Genomic DNA, 18,651 nt, shown 5'->3' on the forward strand with positions numbered 1-18,651 from the left:
TTGTACGCAAAATACTTTCAATACCAGTATTTCAGGCAATTATAAAATATCAGTATTGTCTCAATATTATAAATACAAGTTCTTTTAACCGCAAATGTACACATCCATATTAATTTAGTAATTATATAGGTTTACCCTTGTATTTTCTTAAGAATCCGATTGAAATTCAATTCGAATATAATATTTTTGTATAGGTTGAAAATACATATGTCAAAATTTGATAAGAAATAAAGTACATTAGTATTTTATATATGTTTGGGTTAAAAGCAGACGTTGCTTACAGAAACTGTTTTTCTCAATATATCTAACGTCAATATATTTTTGAAGAAAGATAACAATGTGATAGTGTAAAAAATACACACTTTGATATCACGTCGGAAACTATCCCAGACGTGATATCAAAGTGTCAAGGCCTAAATCCGATGATCGCGTTGTTATTATATATTTTTTATTTTGATTATATACTAAGACATGTATTACAATTATTGTTTGCATAAAATATTGAATAGTTAATTCAATTAAGTTCTTTATATAAGAACATACTTTGAAATGGTTTTTTGTTCTCAATTTAATTTCGCTAAATAAACAAACATTATTCCAAGAAAGAAACTCATTATTAATTATGAGATTTTAATAAATAAATAAATAAGCTTCTATCTTTTAAATTAAATAAAAAATAATGGACAACAATATAAAATCGAATTGTATATACAATTATTAACATTTTTCTTTTACTTATTTTTTTCACAATATATATTAGAACAAATATATATAAGATTATATTTATTTTGAACATTAAATATTATTTAATGTTAAACTACATACAAATTCAAAAGTAATTCCATATAATTATAATCTAAGTCAGGGATGGCAAAACTAGAGCATGCATTCTGATCTAATCAACAAAATTCGCGATTTAGCATTTTTCTCTAAAAATTCTCTAGAAGAAACGCTACATATATAGTTAGTAGAAAATTAATAAAACAAATATATTAAACAATAGATACAATAAAAAATATTTAAATAAACATAAACTAGCTATGAACTTTATTTAGTTTTAACTCTTTTTTTTGTATATACACGATTCCAACAATGTTTATTGGCATTGATTATTCTTGTATCAAACTACAGATATAATAAATATAGTACTATTAAATTTGAAGTAGTTATATTTACTTTCCAGTACTCAAAAATATAAAATGTTATACATTATATATAATAATTGAGTATTTTATTTTAAATGTTGTATCTCGATGTAGAGAGCAGTGCAAAGATAACTAACGTTTTATTAGATTTTTATTCGCTCTTTAACGCGTTTTATTCGCTCTGAATAAAATCACGTTACATTTAATATTAACCGGTATTTTCCATCGCGGCATACTAACTCCATTAAAACCAAGAATCTATCAGGAGACGTAATTACGTCCGTTTCTAAACTTGCCTAGAACCTATTACTTCCTCTATTTGAAGGAGAGCAAACAACGTTCACAAAACACCCGCAAGACAGTTGTCATATTTCTCAATCCCGTCTCTCGGATGAGAAAAAGATTGTCAACTGGCTGACGGATAACAGCGAAATGAAAACGGATACAATGCGAGAAGCCGTGATATTCCTGTTTGTCTTGGTGATTGAAATTTTATGTTGTTATGCAAAGAAAAATGCGCCATTGAATTATCCGAGAGCTCTTTGTAAAAGTCTGAAGCGAGAAATTCGATTCAAATTCTTTAAACTGACATGAAATCCGACGTCTGGATCTAAAGGGTATCTGAACGGACACGCTTTGATGCTTTTCCCAGCATCTTTTATATTAATTCTTTTCTCGATTTTCTCGTCACTGAAATTTACGATCCTTCCTATTTCCCACATGAATTACAACAATCATTATTTAAACATATTTAAATTAACTAAATCACATGTATAACTCGTATATAATCGTTGCCTAGATTTTTTAAAAACAATCATAACTAAGAATAAGCGTTAAATATCTAAACTGCAAATATATTAAATGTATGAACCAAACTTATAATAAAAGAGCATGCCATCATTGCGGCGTTAAATAGCGGCATAAGCGCGTTAAAAATAAATATATTTTTGTATCTACAATACTTGGACAAGTAAAAGTAAACCTATAATCACATTTAAATATTTTTTTCTTAAAAGGATCTTGGCATTATATTAATTGAGAACTCCAATATCAAATAATGTTATTTCTCAAAATGTAAGGCAATATTATTGCCTTTATTTATTTGAAGTTTAGATTAATATTATATAATTATATTGTATAGTAAATTATAAACTAATTACCATGCTCTATTTAAACTTTAGCATAATAAAAAAACGGTATTCCTTATTAAAATATTTTTTTATTTACAAAAAAATATATTGAATATACCTAGCTGTCGGTTCCTCACTAGTGTGAGGTACCGCAGCTAAAGTTAGAAAATTACATTAAAATATTGTTTTTTAAATGAAATATAACAAAATGTGCAATTTTATTACAAGTACTGCAAAAATCGTATTTTTTTACTAGAATTTTATTTTGGTTCCGAGTACTATTTTGAATAATCAGAATAATATTATAAATATTGTGCCTCTCATAATAATTTAGTATGTATCAATATTAGAGGGTGTCTATTCTAGCAGACCCTTTTACACGTTTTCTGTGAGCATCTAAGTGATATGATATTGAATAAAAATAAGATTATTTAGTTTGTGATTAATTTCCCGTTCCGTATAGGTATTATATCAGTTATTTATTAACATAAATAAAGAAAAAATAATTATCAAAAAATGTAAATAAGTTTTTTTATAATATTAAAATTATAAGTCAGAATAGCGTAGTCTATAAGGTCTAGACTAAAATCAAATTTGTATTTATAAAAAATACGCAAAAAATAAAAACCGGTTCTAGTTGCAAAGTGACATTAATTGATTGTAAATTATAATACATATAATAATTTATATATTGTAGATTTTCACTATACTCTATTTGCGTTAACACAGCCAGTTTGAGAGCTATCCATTTTATCATTATTCATAATCGAGAAAGAGATGGCAAGTTTGGATTTACGCTCCTACTATTAGCTCTAAAGCACACGATATCCGAATCATATGATTGATAAATATAAAAAATGTAGTATTGATTTAAATTTATATAAATTTGCTCAAAATATAAACAGGAGTAATGATGATAAGGTGCTTTATCGCTAATAAAACATAAACCCAAAATTGCAATCTCTATCTCAATAATCAGTAAGGATGAAATTGATAGCTCTAGAACTGACTGTGTTAGCGAAAATAGAGTTTACATACATAAAAATTTAAATATATTTTTTTTAATTCCAAAATCAAATTTATTAATAAGGTAATTCGTCATTGCTGTTATTTTTTTTTAATGTAATATTCTTAAAATATCAATCCAGATAGTGTTTCGTATTTTATAAGTCTTGAATTTTGGATGACAAGCTGTTAGCATCAGAAAATATTATTAAATTGAATATACAATTAATATTAATTAAAATCTGGCTAGCATAACAAATAATTGCAAATTTTGATGATGAAGGCAAACTTTTTGTAGAAACAGCTTGAAAATTTTGTTAAAAATACAAAATTTCGATTTCTTTATTCGATAAAATCACAAATATTTTCAGGCGGGAATTTTAGGGATTTACCCACTAGTTGTCAGCAAAAAGAAGAAAAAATGCCAAAGTAAAAAACTGCACTAATTAAATAAATTACAAGCGATTAATAAACCATATAAAATTTAATATAATAATTTTAAAATTGTAAATTTTTCACAAAATTATTATTTTTTGTATATAAATAGTTTTCCTTACTGAAAAATTTATACCAGAATATTTAACAGTACTTTTAAATTAAATTTTAAGTAGGAATATGCTTTAAAGGACCAAAAAATTATATGTATATAAAAAGTAACTTTTAAAAAATCTAGATATAATGAACACCAAATATGGAATGTTTTTTCTGTATTACTACCAATTAAGCCTAAGCTCAAGGGAAGGTAATGTGTATTTTTTACCTCAGTGAAATATATTTCAAAAAACGCTTAAATTATCAACATAATGCATTATATTTTTTTGCAACATGAATTTATAAATAAGTAATTAATGTACATATATATTTAATTTTAATAGTTTTTTAGTAAAAATAAATATATACATACGTACAAATTAGTATTTAAAGAATAAAATTTAGATTTATAATAAAAAAAATACTACTGTACCTTGAAAAAAATGCAAATAATCATAACAATAATATGCAGCTATAAGCAATATTTTGCTGTGATTACAATGTATTAAAAAAGTATACGCTTTAAAAAAATAATGTCATATTTGCATGTATTTTATATATAAAGTTTGTTATGAAACGTACTATAATTATCAAAATACTGAAATTGAAAAAATGGTTAATTAATTTAGCATTCACCGTTAAGCCTTATATAACGACAATTAATCATGAAACATCGATATTTTATTTTTAGTAACCCAATTTGGCATATATTACACATCCGTGTACTCATGATGGTAAATTCACGTGGCAATCAATCAAAAGTGTCAATTATATTTTAAACGGTTAAAATTTTAGCGTGTGTACACATATTGATTTTTTAGGTTTACCCTTCCATATAAAATCCCGTACAATTTGCACGTCCTATCAAATACACCTCACATAAAGTAAGTAGACTAATCAATATCTCGATTTCTAATAAATTTCCCACAGGTCTTTGGTACATGTGAATAAAAAATATTTTTCCTTTATACGTTTAGATAAATCACAAATATTCAGATACACATAAATGTTGTATATATCATCCATTAAGTGTATATCATTACATTCAGCATCAAAATATGTACTTAAAGTACAGTTTAATTTTTTTTTATTAGTATTAAGACCACAGATTACCATGAAAATTCATTCCAACAAACTATTTAATCAAAATTAAACCTCCCGAGCTGAAACCTCGTCTCTAGAACTTAAGTTTCAGGATTCTGTTGTTGAGAGCTTTCCTTGCAAGAGAGGAAATTATAAAAAAAATCACGACGAAAATGCTTCGCTTGGGCTGTCTAGATAGTGAAAGCAATCAGGAAGTGTAATATTTCATAAAATAACCCTGTCATGGTGGCGGAACCAGCAATGATCTAATATATTATTAGAGGCTGTTGTCCAAACCTTTTTTTGTACTTTTTCAGGCTTCCCTTTAAAAGTTTGAACCACTTAATCGACTTCTTATGTCCGTCGGATGCAGGAGACTTGTTCAATTATTTACTTTGTTGAAAGTACTAAAAATAACGGAAATCGATACACGAATAATATATTGAATCTTTGACAGTATTTCTTTTATATATATAAATATAATATTTACATAAATAAATATTTTGAATTATTTTTTATAAAAATGTTAATAAATAAATTTTAATAAAAAATAATAATAAGATACATATAAGCTATTTTTTTTAATAGTGTTAGACTTATATTCATATGAATATGTCATTGGTTTATAGCATATCTTATAGAGAATAGAGAAATAATAGAGAAATAAATTTAAATATTAATAGATTAAGGTCCCTAGATAATAAATAGTTACGTATAATTTAAAATTTTATTTTTCGTTTTCACTTTGTGAAAAGTATTTTTTCTTAAATTATCAAACTTTTTTACTACTATTACTTTTATTTTATTTTTTAAAAAGTTAGAAACTAGCAACTTATATTTAATTTTAATGTAATTTTCTATATTTCAAATTTCATAATAACTTTCATATTTTAAATTTTCGAAATCAATTTTGACTTTTATTACAAAATTATTGTTTTCTTAAACTGTTTCTTAAACAAATTACTCTAAATATCATTTCTATTAATTGAATTTTATTTGTTTAAGATAATATATAAAATACAATAGTTTTGTGCTTAAATAATTATTATTTATTATACTAATTACATGTCTTTTATCATTATTATAATATAAGTAACATAAACAAATATTTGTAATAGTAAAATAAAAGAATTGCACGAACATTGATAATTAACAATAGTTTACTAAATGTATCCACTTTTCTCACGAATCGACAAACGAATGTGCATTTGTGCAAATAATTTCGAGGCGCAGCAGCAACAATAAAAATGGAACCATATGGCAAATTAGAAAATGATCGTTCTTTTTAGAGTTAGGTGCACAATGAAGAAGTAAAAAATGTTACCTAATTTTTCATTAGAAAACACCATATAAAGAAAGAAGTTTTATAGAAAAAGCTTCAGGAGGCAGATGTTTTGGATTTTTAGGTCGAAAATGTGTAACTTTGCAGTAACAGTTTATTTTTACCAAGCATATATGAAATACCACATATACATAAATGTAGCTGTTATTATCAAGTGATGGACTCAAAATAGCTGATTTAAAAGACGGAAAGTCTTCACTGGAGTGTCAGCGATATATTGTCTGAAGTACCTCATGCTGGATATCTCCATCTATATATATCTCTGCTTGTTCGTCCGTCTGATGTGACCAAGTGTCACATTTTTTATATTGCTGAATCGAGACAGCTCTGTCGAATCGCAGATGAGGATATTGGTTGGCCGATTTCGTCGCTTCTTGTACACACCCACGAAATATTTTTACGGCCTAAGAGTGAAACATCCAGGTGGTCACTTTCGGCGATCATAAACAAAGGACTCAACATAACAATAGTTCTTTTGAGCAAAGTATAATGTTTACACAAAAGAGTAGTTGTTTGCGGTACTTATAAAAATAGTATGTGCGTATGTAATATTACAATGTATTAGTAATTTTTTTACACGAAGGTCTTAATTGATTTTAAAAAATAAATATACATTGCAAATCTTTCTAGCATACTCAATAAACCTAAAAAATATAATATATTTGAAATTTTGTGCTTAAATACATTCACACAATCATTCTTTTAAATTAATCAATACTAGCTTGCAAAAGCGAAAGATGATCTTTTTTCCTTAAAGCTATGGAAATTAAAATTTAATATTATGCGTCAGGAGGAATAATTGAACATAAGTTTACATCAGATAATATCTTAAGAAAGATAGCTTCGTATATGGATCACGCCGCGCCACCGCTAGGGCTTCGTCATTCGATCGACACCGGCATACTCAGAGAATGTACAATCCCCAGAGGCTGCGCCCTAGAGCTTGAGCCATTTAGCAATTTGTGCAGAAATAAAACAAACACAAACAATGGAGAAGGTTAAAAAGTTAACTAGTACGAATCGTCCAAACAATATTCACTCATTTGCTTATATTGCTATCAATGGTCATGTTATTATATATTATATTATATTACAAAGGTTATAGACTGTACTTAAATATTGTAACATGTATATAGCAGATTATGCTATGTACGTGTTAATTAAAAACATGATACATGGTAATTAAATTGTTTATTGTGTGCCTCGTCTTTCTCCCTATTTCCCAATAATATTTTTTTCAAGTTAAATGTATATTAATAAAAAAAAACGCCTCCCTGTTCCTCCGGCAAAAAAAAAGGTTCTCAAAAAGAAAACGGAAGATATTTAAAGAATTTCGTATTTCACGACTAGCTGTACAGTATAACAAATACATGTACAACAAATTGTTGTATGCGATGTACTTATAGCATTGATATAAATTATTTATTTCCTCTCCAAATTTTCACAAGATTTGTATAAAACCCGGATGTGTGAAATATTTTCACGTATCGGGGTTGGCTTAACGTTAAATTTGCATTTTTCGCCTTGCTTTGTGGAATTTGCCCTATCCAAAGTGTTTATCTCCAGTGCGGCACTCATCTTCAATAATCCCCCAAAGTATCATTCTATTAGCACTTTCAGTAATATCTTCTACGCCATGAAGCCTACATACTACCCGCTTCTGCATTTTTTCGGATCAAAACTAAACTGAAACCAAATTGCTAGGGCTTATAGAAATTATCTCGCGGTATAAAGTCACTATAAAATTAAATTACGGTAAAAGGTACATATTAAAAAGATTTCCAGTTAACACAAAAGAGGCGACAAAAGGTTTTATAATAAAAATAGAGTAGGGTAAAGGGCGCTGTACTCATATAATTATTATCATAAACCATGGATATGGCCTTAGTATATAAAACTACTATTTTAATTTTAAAAAACAATATCGTATACTGCGAGTCAAACTTATATATATATAGAACAAAAATGTTTTAATAAATATATTGAAATAAATCAGAAAATACCACAAGAACTATTGCTTGTTAATTAAGTAAAACAAACTTTATCGACAAAAGCTTAGGATAACAATTGATTCGTATTTAAATGTAATTTTGCGAGTTTCTGCTTTCGAATGAGTTTAAGGTTTCGATTTAATATAAAGTTAAATCACATACTTTAATTAAATATCCATAGCAATGAACAATATACATCAAAGGCAACATATTTTATATAAATTAAATACATACTAAAATCCATTTGCTACAATGGTTTTTTAATAAAAAAAATATATAAATTAAAATTAAAATTATTCGAAATTTCTAATGCGTCTGTGTGAAAAATATAATCAAGAATTATCGCTGATTCTTAATTTTACACTTCCTTCCGTTGTCACCTACTTTTTTAATGTATTCAGAAATTTAATTTAAATTCAACAGTATCGCCGTTGCAGTGCGAAGAAAATTTATTGAATTTTTTGCTCTCAGATATCGGAATTTACACTTCTGAAGGGTACTAGCGTTCATTAATATTATTATTATCGGTTTGTCTTGTTAGGGGCGGAAAAGCGTGAAACAATATTCGCCAGAGGGAAATACGATAGTTAATAAGACGTTTGAGTGTGGGTAGATGAGTAATATGTAATATAATAAAATTATTTATTTATCGACAACTCCGACGCATTAGAGTAAATTATATGTTAACTTGTGCCTAATTGAATTCGTTTTGACGGTGATGAATTGTGCGAGAAATTCACGTGATTATGAGACTTTGTTTCATTTCAACACTAAGTATTTTCACGCTAATCGAGTAAAAATTTTCAATAAAAAACAGTATCGCAACATTCAAAAATCCATTAAATAAATTGGAATGCCTCAAAAGCCTTAAAATGAGCTACAATAATGCACGTTTTAAAACCTATATTTTAGTTGTAAAACCGCATTAAAAATGTCATTACTTAAAGTGCTTTTATATTGTGAAGTATTTAAAAAAACTGTTTATACTAATTCGCTCATTACATTGTACGCAACCATACTTTTTAGCCACTGAAAACATTATTATAATTAATTAGACTAATTAAAAATAATATGTATTAATCCTGATTTTATGTTATTTTTGATAGCGTGTAAGAAACATAATTCTAATGACCCTAAATGGAATAGCTATAATTTAAATGTCTGTTTTCGTTACCTTTATCAATTGCAATACATATATATTTTATGCAGTAAATATTTGTAGTATATTATAAGCATAATAATCATCTGGAAAGTTTACGCATATCTATATTTAATCGAAGTATGCAAATTTATAAACATCGGCAAAGCTATAAATAGCATGTTTTTAATACAAATATAAAAAATATAAACAAATCATAGTTTTAAATACAGTTTAATATCGGTGTAAAAAATAACCATCATTAAATTTATTGCTTAAAACTATTTCACAAACATTATTTTTAGTAGCATTTTTAAAAAATTACCTGTTATTTATTTATTTTGATACTTTACTTTTATATGTATAATTCTAAAATAAATCATTTATTAAATCAGTGATTAAATTTGTTTTGCGCTTTATTTATATACGCCATTACCAATATTTTTATTCAAATGTGTTAGAAACTGTAAATCGAAACTAAATCATAAAATATTTCATAGTAAGAAAAAAAATCGTGAAATATTAAAATTAAATGATACGAACCGAAACACACCTATCAACATATTTAAGTTATATAGTTCAACCTATATTTAGTTTCTACCAGAAAAAATATAACTATGATTATTATCAAATAATATTTTAAAAAACAAACATTACACGCAAATTTTTTAAATACGTTTTTTATTAATATATAAATATTAAGACTTACTTATTGCTAATATTTAACAACTAAGTTTAGTGAAGCATATACTTCGGACTATTTGGGTAAAATTATGTTTGAATGTATTGTAGATTAAAATGTACAAATAGAAAGAATTTCGTGTATGCAATATCTGCTTTCGTTTTCACTTCGCCATCCATCCCTATCATAAAAAAAATGGCACAATCATTTCTCTGTTACATAAGAAACTACTGGGAACTACTAGGTACCGTTAGACTTGTTTGAGATAAATCAAATGTATTCCTTTTATATTGACATGTCACACATAAACAAAAATATATAAATATTGAACATGTTATATTACATTTTTTAAATTTGCGCCGAAATGTCGGCCGGTGGGATTTTTGAAAAATGATATTTTGCCTCTCTTGGACTAAAAGAGAAAATATTATTTTACTTTGATATCTTACCCCGAAATATCTACTTAGGTTAATCCCCTAAAATCATTTTATTTTAAAAAAGCACGGAGATACAAGAACAAATATTAACTTAAATCCTCTTATAAAGGTAGCCCAAAAACTTTTTCTAAACTTTTTTGATTGAGAGAGTTTATGTGCTTATTCTGGGATATTCTGATTCAAGAATGCTGGGAAAGTTTTATTAAGAACAATATTTCACAGACGTCGTTTATGTGTAGAGAGAACCCCACTTGCTCTGATATCTTTAGTTAAAGTTTCTCTAGCCATAACGTTCTCATCGAGATCGTAGGAATAATCTGATGGAAAATAAGATCGAGAAAATTAAACAATATAGCATTTTTTGACTCGAACTCTAAATGGCAGACGGTTGTCTGTCCGTTTCAATAGAAAATTTAAATCACTTTTCTGAAAAAAAGAATCCGCAGCAGATCGAATTCATTTAAATAATATTAGATCAACTGCACACAGAAAAAAAATTAATTTGTATATATGGCAAAATATTCAGGGTAAAATATTTTATTGACAATCGGCCGCCATAGGTTACAAACTGTCAATAATCGCTTAAATAACTCGAGAATAACCGAGTTAAATCATCCGAGAAAACGTTGTTGAAGGCCTTTACAAAATTCCCGCATCGAGAGATTTTATCATCGTTTTGATGAAAGATAGAAGGTTATATTGAGGCTTGAAATGCTAAAAAAATAAGAAAATTGGACTTTTATTCAGTAATAATTAAGTGCCAGTAAACGAGCGACATAAAACTATATTATAAAAAAAAATTCATTTCATGAGCAGGAGACCGCCCAGATAGTCGTCAGATTCAGTAACAAGCAACACAGCGCAGGTCGCGTACTATCTCAGTCTCTTAGCGATCGACAAATAATGAACATGACGTGTGACGTGTCCAGTGGATTACTTAACTAAACATAAAAAAATCATGAGTTCTTTTGAAGCGCATATCTCACATTGAAATTTATAAATTTAAAGTATTTTAAATTAAAAAAATATTTGTTGCACAAAAAAAAATTATTTCAACTACATTGAAACAATTTTTAAAAAACGCATATCCATTACGGAACAAAATTTTAAACAAAAAGAGGAGTTGAAAATAAAAATAGCGACATTTGCCAAGTGCGCGATGACCTAAGGGTGCTCAGAACATTAAGTAAAACTTTCTCACGACGAAAGATACAATATAAACAGTATATTTATTAAAGGGTCGATTTTTAACTATAGATTTTGTTAACACAATGCAAACGCGAACAATCTAAATAGATACAAATAATGTTTTAAAATTTATCTAAATTTAGAAAAATTCATCATCTTTCAACAAATAATAAGCGCTCAAATCTAATATATTTTGAAATTAAGATCATCAAGTTATAGATCACTATCCTCATCAATTAGGCAACGAAAAAATAAAAGAGTTAGAACTTCTATATGGGTAGGTCTAGACATCACTAACAGTGACTTATCTATCGTTGATATAAGGCCACCTACGAGTCAAATTACTAAACTCAGAGAGTATTTATTTCACACGGACCATTTTTTCACAAGGCTTCTTAGAGATTGCTACATCAGAGCCATGTTTGCTGAAACCCAGCAATGTGTTCCACCGACAGATACAAATTGGTCGCAAGACAAATGTTTGCTCAGCCACCCGGCAAACTACCAAGGCGAAAGATATCCATTAACCACCAAATATAGTAGTCTTTTTGTTTGTTTTTCATTCTCTACCGCTTACAAACATAGCGAATTAAGATACAATTTTCGACAGCTAAACTAATTCCATGTTTTCGCACTTCCATCGTCATGAAAAATATACACGCTTGAAGTGTAAAGCTCTTGTATGAATTTTGCATACACACGTTTATTTAGCGTGTTGTAAGAAATGCGTATCGTAAAGCTCTTTATTAAAAATTTATAATGCACAATAATCAAATCCGGAAATACGCAGAATTATATAATTTGTACATTCATATTATATAAGCCCCAGATTTTAATAATATGTTATGTACTCATTAATAATTAATGTATATATAAAAGTAAACAAAACATTATTATTATTATTTTCAGCAAACTTTATCAACGCTGTATGTCTAAAAACCTTTTATACCATTGTTAAAAAAAAATCAGTAATTATTTAGTCACTGTCTAAAAAAAATTGTTAGTTTAATTAGAACAATCGTATAATAAGTTCTTTCCAAAATGAAAACAATTAATTGTTAAAGCATCAACAAAATTATAAAATTTACAATAATGTTTCAGCTAAAATATTCATATAATTTTTGCATCTTTGATAGAATTTTATTACCAGTATAAGTTATTAGAATATAAATATTAGTTTCCATCCATTTGTAGCAATAAAAATTAAGGCACGTTAGTTACAATAAGTGCACTAAAACAGGTACCGAACCTAAGATTTTACATTCCATAGAATGACAACGATGCAATTTTAATGATTTTTGAAACAACGGCAAGTGCTCCAGTTCTAGACTTTACAGGCAACCGAGAACTATAACCACCTTCCGGAACCCACATTTGAAGCTGGTCGAGTACCAAAGGGTTGTCTACGATGCCTTTGAGCAATTTCCAGAATTATTTTAATTATATAAACACTTTTGCGAGTTGACAAAGAAACGTATCCCTGCGCTCCCAAAATAAAAGCACACCAAAAGAATTAAACATGTTAATGAAGAATGTGAAATTTATTGTGTAATTTAATTATAATAATATAATATATATCATATTAATAAATGGGAAAAATATATAATTTAGTAGTAATATTAAAACTTAAATAATAAATATGTTATTATTGGTCTTAAACTAGGCTTAATTAATTAATAATATTAAAAGCCCAGATCCTTGTTACGCATAAAATAGAATAATAAATGTTTTTTAATTAGCTAAATAATTTTAGCAGTTTTTATAATGAACAAAAAAATAGTTTATTTAATTTATAAATTAAATGTCATTACTTATTAATCAAAACCTTGCAAAATAAATCACAAATGAATCCTGCTATGGGGATCATAATTATCAATTATTATAATTATCACCTTAGTATAATCTAATCTCATAGATAAATCATGAAGTGATAAACTTCAATTCAGAATATTTTTAAACAGACGACTTCTTTTATAATATTAACTTAATCAAATGTATGTGTATTATTACTGCGCTATAATATTAGTACAAATTATTTATTTAATAATACAGCAGTAAAATAAATATTGAAGATAATAAAAAATTCTATACATAACACAGTTATACACAAAATAAAGCATTTTTAAGGAACGACTAAAAACATAAATATTTTAATATGAAAAGAGTTAAAAAGTAATTTATATATCAAAACAACAATCAAGCCTTTTTAAAAGACTTTTCAGCAGCAAAGAAAATTATTAATAAGCAAAAAACATTATTCTTTCTGTGAAAGAGCATTGAAGAAAATATCCTACATTAATTTTTAAGTACACTTGTGAGTATAAAGATTTTAATGATACAAATATATTTAAAAAATATAAAAACTCCTTCGAACCGGATTTGAACCAGTGACCTATGGATGTCTACAGATTATACCACTACAGTCCACCGCTCTACCAACTGAGCTATCGAAGGCATGTCTTACACTTGGCAAACAATAAAGATATACTGATACATTTTTTGTAACACAATAATAACAATATACTAGACTTATTTACTTAATGGATATTATAATAGCAATAAATTAATTTGAGAAGTACTTTATTTTGAATATAAGTAAATAATTTATGATCAAATAAAATATTATATAATATTATTCAGATTGATATTGACTTATATTTTTCATCTCATTTAAGCACAGAGAGCTATTGTATTTATTGAAAAATTCATTACAGCAAATATCCACGAATACTTGATAAACATAAAACAATTTTATTATGTGCTAAATATACGATTCATCTTAAATCAATTTTATTTTTTTAAATTAAAATATAACTGTTTGTGAATATATTTGAATCTAAGCCGGCACAACACATTGCGTCATAGTAAATGAATTAGCCAGTTTCTTAAACTGTGTGTACACAATATATATTATAACTTAATTACTGATTTATTATGATAACTGTTATATTATATTTATACACATCAAATTCATAAATATGTATTTATATTTCTGTTTAAAAAAAAATTACATTAGCACATGTTTAAATATAATATAACATATTTAACAAACACCATTGACCCTGATACACTCAATCAAACCTGATAAACCTGGTCAAACATACAACTATCACTTTTGATACACTTTCATTTATCTTATTTGACCACTTGTTACAGTAATAAATAATCTTAGTTCGTCTGAACACATATACGGTTTCCGTGGTGTAGTGGTTATCACATCCGCCTAACACGCGGAAGGTCCCCGGTTCGATCCCGGGCGGAAACACTTTTTTAGTATACTTTTAGACTATGTTCCAGATTTTTCTAAATAACATAACAAAATAACTAGTGGGAATAGTACGTTTACTTTTGACTCCACATTTTTTGGTATAAAATATATATATATATATATATATATATTAAATATATATTTCTACCACTGTTCACATTATACCATAAAATGTCTATCGATACCCCTGCTGTAGTATATTACCAGGTAGCTTTTGTTTAGAACAAGAGAATTTTTTTGCCGCAAGAATTCCACGAACGCAAAAAGGGTCGAAAATATTTCACTGAAGGTATCCCCTCAATGAATATCAGGAAGCACGCAAATTTAGTTCCAAGACACAGGAAATTTACAGAGCTGTCTGCCATTTTTTGATCCTGTGATTAACGACCATCGCTTTCGGAAGGCAGACACCACCTTTCATTGTTGTGAATGGTGACCATTCATTGGTACATTTTCAATTTTAAATCTTTATTATTTAAGCGTCGGCCTCAAACAATAGATTAAGACTTGTTTTATTCTGTAATACGCACAAAATTGAATTTTAAAACAATGTATTTAACGGTGCATATTTTGCCAAAAATAAATTTAAACTATTGCTTATAAATAGACATCCTAATAAAAACAATTAGTTAAGTGCTCAATTTTTAAACAGGAATGTATTTAAACGATCTACAAATCAAAGTAGATAATTAAATTATCTAATATTTAATATATTGTGTAAACAACGACATTTGAGCGGACGCCAGAATTTTTTTAAGCACTTTAACTTTCGCTGTCAAAATGTTTATTATAGCCTATTACGGTTCAAATACTTTCAAATCCACCTGTTAACGTTGCCCAAGTGACCACAAGTCTTTAACCACCTGCGTCATTTGTCACAATTTAAAAGTCACCATATCGACCACTTGAACAGCGAAAAAAGAAATCTCCCAACTACATCAACACGTGAAAGAACACAAAAGAAGAGCATCTACAATTCGAAATATTGCATGGATCACCTAATAGCACAATTTATTCGCTAACCACCCATTTAAAAAAAAATAAAAATATATAATACTTTGCACGAGAAGACTTTCACCAATATTACCATTGTTTTTATACTTCACTAAGGACCGATTACTCAAATAGCCATTTAAATATTTTTTTCTCTTAAGGCATGAATATATTTTAAAAGCATTTTCAAGAAGCGATGCAATCGGTTCGTAAATATTTTATCTGCAAGTTATCGTGTCCTTAAAATATGTTATATCCAACCTACAACAATACAATATGTATTATCAGTGGCGTAGCTATGGGGGGGCGGAGGGGGCGGGCCGCCCCGGGCGGCACTTGCTTGGAGGCGGCATATTCGCGATGGGATCGTCTACTCTGGTTCTTATTGGTTACTTATATACATTTACAAATAACAAGAGCTTAATAATAACCAATTTATTATTTTAAGAAATGCTGATTTTATGACCCTACAAAAAATGTATGGGGGGGGGGCGGCAATTTTAAGGATCGCCCTGGGCGGCACATGCCCTAGCTACGCCACTGTGTATTATATTAAAGAAAATACAATTTATTTTAATTACTATTAAAATATTAAACTCTTTTTTTTCTGAATTTGTGATCTGAAGTTTTTAAATAAGCATTCTAAAACAAAATGTCAAATTAGGCTGGCACAAAAAAAATTAAAAAAAAATTTCATAGCGATTTTATATTTGATCTTAATAAGCGCAATAATATCATAATGACGAAGTAAGGCGATTAGCAAAAATCAGTTGGGTTTAAAAAGCTTCTTATCATTTTTTATGTAAAATATAAATATCTTTACATAGAAAAATCAACCTGGTTTTTTGACTTGTTATGTTTCTACTTTAACAAAAAAATATTGCATATAACAAATATTTTTTGTAGAGATTAATAATAATACTGAAAACTGTACATCGCCTACAAAAAAATAATAATATATTAGGCACAAAACTCTACTTTGAATTTATTAAATATGAACTGTGTGGCATACTTTCTTATAAACTAAAATAAAAATGGATTAAAAATATTTTGTCAAAGCAAAATAATTAAAAAGTAATATATAAAAATTTTTAAAAATTTACTTTTAATTCTTAATTTTTTTTTGAAAAATAACCATTATATTTTCCTTAATAAAACATAAAACTAAACTGCACTACACAAAGAAATATTAATTATATATTATTATATCACTAAGCTAATGACGATCTACTTTTATCTTTCCTTAAGCAACCATTAAAGATAGTCTAATTACAAATGCGGTAAGATAAAAGCATTCATACTTATCCTTAAATATTATTAACAAAATTTAGTCATATTAACGTTTAATACATGCTTTAATTTAATATGCGAACAATCATAATATGCTTCTATAAATAATGTAAATGAGTGAGTTGGGTCATAAGCGGTTGCCTTTTAATTAAACGATCCCATCGTTAATAGTATAAAATATTCATATATATTTTACGTTACTAGACATACCTATTATATAAATAATACACGAAATGAAAAGTCCACAATTTACCATCCTGCCCAATTAATAATTGATACAACAATTATCCTGAATAAATATTACCGGTTATTGTTATTAGATTAGGCTAAATTGTTCAGTTACATTTACAAGATTCTAAAGTGCTGTATTTCACAAAATTAAATTTTCGAAAATTAATGTAGAAACAAATTCATAAATGCTTTGGCAACTATAGCCGAGTCTGTATTAAATTTTAAGGACAATCAAATACTGGTCCATATAAGCTGCTGATTTTAAACAACAAACTTACAAATCAAATTCATAATACCCCCGTAGTCAAAAATACTTGAGAAGTTTTGTTTTAGGCAAAGAGGTTTATTTTACTTTAAGATCAAATTTTCTTATACAATGTTTGCATATAAGTAGTACATATCTGCATAATTATATACAATATTTGTTAATTTTGTTTTGACAAAGAAAATCAAATTGTTATCAAGTTATTTTCTGTTCCGAATTATATTATATTCCATCTACATACAAGGATTATGTTATTTGGCGCATTAATTAATTATGCGAATTAAATAGATATATTATCACGCATATAAACACGCGGTATCCATTAACGAAGTTTGCTTTGAAAGGCTCTTTACTTTTAACTTGCAAAAGGTACTTGAAATTATTATACCCTTAGAAAACGTCCCCGAGTGTGTGTTATAATACTGAAAATTGTATTGTATCAAGAAAGATATATATGTATGTTAAAAGCCTCAAACTTTCGACAATAAAGGATATGACTTCAAATAAAATTAATTTCCGAGCCTTCTCTCTTCGTGACAAATTTAATATAAGCTAATTTGATTACACTACTCCATTGAGAGAGCGTCATGTTTTTTGCTCTTTATCTCGTTTTTAATTTTTAAAAGTGCGAGTTCTTACCCTCTTTTGCTTTCGAAGATAAAAAAGGAGGCCAATGCTCAGGTGACAATCGATGGCACCTCTCCGTTAAAATATCTTCCTCATTAATTCCAAGCTGAGGCGAGACGTGTCAAAATTTCGATATGAAGTGAATATTATTAAGAAGAGATTGGAATACTTAAGGAAAATGTGCGGTATTTAAATTTTTTGTAGGCATACTAACGATAACATCTAAATTTTATAAAAAATCGGGTATTAATTAAATTGAATATTAAATCAGTTATACATACTATATATAATATAATACTACAATA

At 27.3% G+C, this 18,651-nt stretch overlaps 1 protein-coding gene and 2 non-coding genes across 3 annotated transcripts in view; 1 reads left to right on the forward strand and 2 right to left on the reverse strand.

Annotated features, from left to right (window-relative positions):
* The window catches only part of LOC148237082 (neuropeptide CCHamide-2 receptor-like), a 153,462-nt gene that overhangs the window by 62,663 nt on the left and 72,148 nt on the right, over positions 1–18,651 (reverse strand). The gene's annotated exons all lie outside the window — the stretch shown is intronic.
* Positions 14,037–14,126, reverse strand: TRNAY-GUA (transfer RNA tyrosine (anticodon GUA)). The gene is given in 2 exon segments: positions 14,037–14,072; positions 14,090–14,126. It is a non-coding gene; the product is annotated as a tRNA-Tyr (tRNA).
* Positions 14,865–14,937, forward strand: TRNAV-AAC (transfer RNA valine (anticodon AAC)). Its single transcript has one exon. It is a non-coding gene; the product is annotated as a tRNA-Val (tRNA).

Source organism: Plectrocnemia conspersa, unplaced genomic scaffold (genome assembly GCF_051122295.1).
Source record: "Plectrocnemia conspersa isolate PC_06_02 unplaced genomic scaffold, ASM5112229v1 ptg000003l, whole genome shotgun sequence".
Classification (NCBI taxonomy): domain Eukaryota; kingdom Metazoa; phylum Arthropoda; class Insecta; order Trichoptera; family Polycentropodidae; genus Plectrocnemia; species Plectrocnemia conspersa.